This window comes from Pinus tabuliformis, chromosome 2_2 (assembly GCF_031772625.1).
Source record: "Pinus tabuliformis cultivar Carrire ecotype Pingquan chromosome 2_2, CPIR1, whole genome shotgun sequence".
Classification (NCBI taxonomy): domain Eukaryota; kingdom Viridiplantae; phylum Streptophyta; class Pinopsida; order Pinales; family Pinaceae; genus Pinus; species Pinus tabuliformis.
This window is the reverse complement of record NC_142300.1, coordinates 956,431,840-956,435,494: the sequence shown is the minus strand read 5'-3', so window position 1 is coordinate 956,435,494 and position 3,655 is coordinate 956,431,840.

The window sequence follows — 3,655 nt, the reverse complement described above, 5'->3', positions numbered from 1 at the left end:
AAGACAACCGAAATCCTTGCAAGGGAGGCAGCAGCCGTGCTGGCCACCCTTAGTACCCCTCCCAAGCCGAGGGAAAAACGAAAGAGGGAGATCCCTCTGTATTTCAAAGCAAGGAGAAGTGTGAGGATCAAAACAGGCAGGCACCAACCTCCATCCAGCAGCCCAATTACTATAGAAGACACCCCTACCTCGCCAAGGGAGAGGTCCCCCTCAAAAATATCAGTCACTTATGAGCGGGGGAGCCCGAAGACAACTGCTTGGCAGGAGAGAATGGACAGGTTGGCTTCAAAAACCCCGCTACAGGATGTTGAGGCCGTTCTACAGGAAACATTGGCCCGACTCAAGGAGACAGAGAGAATGGAGGGAGAGGCAGCCACATCACCACTTAGGGAAGACGGAGTAGAGCCACTGAGGGAAGAAGAGAAAGATCATATTCTGGAACCGAGTCCCCAGCCAAGCTTGAGCTCGTATTATAACTTTCTGGAAGCTGGAAAAATTATTCCACAGAAATTCACAGTGCCGCTTTTCTTTGTGTTGGAGGAAGCGAGAGTGAGGACCCACACGTGGATGAAGATAGCTAAATCAAAAGGAGTGGCAGATATAGGCCCCTTGGAGGAATAACTCAAGGAGGCACGAAGAGAGTTAGCTATGGCCAAACACATGGCAAACTGCCAGCGGGTATTCCTACAGGAAGAGAACGAGAAACTTAAACTGCAGCTACAGGAACTGAAGAAAGAAAAGGGCACATCATCAGGGACACTACGGCAGAACCTCAAGGCAAAGAAGGACTGCAAGTTGGTCTTGGGGAGCTAACCTCGCATCTACAGGAAAGGGAACTGCAAGCACAAATCGAGATACAAGCTCTCAAACAACAGTTGCAGCAAAAAGAGGCACAACTGGCCTACATGGCCAGTTGGGCCATGGATGCTCTACAATGTAGAAAACCGGCCAAATCTTATGGCCTATACCTACGGGACCAGTGGCTGCAATTTCAAATTAATGCATTGGCGCAAAGGGGTATCTCCCAAATCCAAGACCCCCAGCAGTTCACAGAGTTATGCAATAGCAGTTCATCAGAGGACAAGGCCAAACTATCGGAGTTCTATCTCCATAATTTGGCCCTTCCTAATGTGACTTCATGGGATCCCAACACAGTCGTAGGAGATATGCAGTTGATGGCATTTGCCTCATGGTTGAACCATGAAGAAAAGAGAGCAGCAGAGGTCAAAGAGGTCATGAACCGAGAATTACATGAGCCACTGCTGATTAGAGCAGAGCCAGGGGATCCCACTGCATTGATATCGGCCCATCAACGTTTAGCCACCAACCCTCAAACTTTATTGAAATACATGGATCAGCAGGCTCAGGCTATAGCACATTTCGAGGATATGGAGCGACTATTAGGGGACAACTGTGTTCATGCTTGCACCCGCTGATGGAACACATTGTCCCACAGCCTCAAAATCAGGGAATATCACACTCCCACTCGAATGAGGGAAGCTCTAGTACGGGTGCCCCTCTACAAGAAATCCATACAGAACCTCCAAGCTAGCTGGATTGGCCTCAAGCTAAGCCCACCTTTGCTTTTAGGATTTGATGGAAGGCAGCACAGAAAAAGAAGAGCATAAGCAGTGGGAAGAGGTGGAAAGGAAGGTTGGGTTCCATGCCAATGAGGAGGATACTACTTCAGAAGCCTGGGATGTGAGGGTGGCGGTGAAAGCAATGAAGGACAAGGAGCTGGATTAGTTGCTCAGGGATGAGCAATCATTTTAGCTGGGGGGTGATGATGAGCCCCAAATTTGGTAACATTTTGGGCTCATTTGGCCTAACTACCCTTGCTCAACCCTTCATTTTTCATAACTTATGCATCATTTTTTAGTATGTTTATGTCATTTGTACGAATAAGGGCAGTCACTATTCCTAGGTGGCTAACACGTGCTCATTTCAAGTTTTTTGACACATGTTGGAGAAAAACCGAGCAGAGAAGGGCTAGGAGACAACCAAGATGGGGTTGAGGATTCGTAGGAGGGTTGTCCAGCATTAAATGGCCTTCCTCGGGATCTTCACCCCCAACTCCGAGCTCCAACGGCCACCACAACCGGATCTAGAAGGCAGCCAAACGGATTTTGAGGAAGCAGTTGTTCACTCCCAGTTTGGTCAGCCAAGTCCCATAGATTTAGGAGGCCAGCTTGGGGCCTCGTGATGTATAAATGATAAGGCTTTAGCCTTCGAAAATGACTTTTGAAACACTGTTGCACATTCTGCACTATGAGCTGCTAGCTTTGTTTTTGCTCTTTTGTAGCCATCATTGGCATACTTCTTGACTCATGATTATTATTTTTTAATGAGAAGCAGTCAGATTTGATCTCAGCTCTGAGTTTCTAAAGGAGCCATAGCTCTCGGGGTTGGGCCCAACCTGAGAGCCTAGGGCCTCCTTCTTTTGTATTGATATCTTTCCTTTCAGCAATATGGTTTTCTTTACATGCATTTGAAACGCAGTTTGTTGAGTTAGATTTCTTGGTGTGGTTAAGTAGGTCATTGTTAGAAGATAGAGTTGCTTCAGATGTTTAGAATAGAGTGAAGAGATTAGAATTGATAAAAGTTCCAGAAAAGGGTTGCCTGCACTCTCATTTTCACCTCTTTCTAGGGGCTGGAATTGCAGACAGTGCTACCCACCAAAAACATTGGTTTGCGTACTCATGCAATCTTTGGTGCAATATTTTCGTTTGTAGAAGTTATCCATGCGCTCAGACCTCTTGGAATGTTTCTTTGCTTCAGTACCATACATGGTTTTCTTTAGAAATAACGCTGTTGTTCATTGGTTTCATTAAACAGTTAGGACAGATTAGGAATGTTTTGATTATGTGCAGGACGTGGATGATTTGGTTTAGTTTACGCTGTGCAGTGCAACTCCATCACTCTCTCGTTCCTCTAAGATTCGCCCAGGCCAACTGCTCATCTCCAAATTAGACCTCTCGTCTCACAACTATTCTACTGCCCACGTCATCCTACCTTTTTTGGCCTTTCATTCCCTCTGCCCTCCTTAAGACAAACTAGCTCTACACACCTTCTCATCACCTCATCCCTCTGTCACTAAGTCATTACAAACCCCTCTCCTACCTCCCTATCCATCCATGCAGCCTCTTCCACTCACCCATCATCCAAAATCCAATCGTAGAACATGTTGTAGGAATTACTGAACATCCTGTAGGAATTACTAAACATCCTGTAGAAATTCTGAAACATCCTGTAGAACCCCTGCAGACTTCCTGTAGAAGCTCATAAACGCGGTTTCTTGGCATCCAAACTTTGTGAAACTCTCTGGAAGGGTGTTAGGGACCCCTTAGACCCTCTCTGAACCTTCCCAACCTTTTCCAAGCATTTTCCTCCTTGATCCACCTCTGCACAGTAAAAAGCTAGTTAAAAGCACATGCATGATAATTCTAATAACTGAAACAAAAATACAAAAAATGTTTTCTTCAGATAGAGGTAGTCTAGACACATGCATTTTACCTTCATAGAAGTAATAACATCTCTTTCAGTAGGTTGCATTCCCATCTTTGCATCAGTAGGACTAGCTGGTAGAATTAGGGTTTGCGTTTCTGGTTGGTTTCCAGTTCCTTTCTGCAAGTAGATTAGCTTCCTTTGAGTTAGC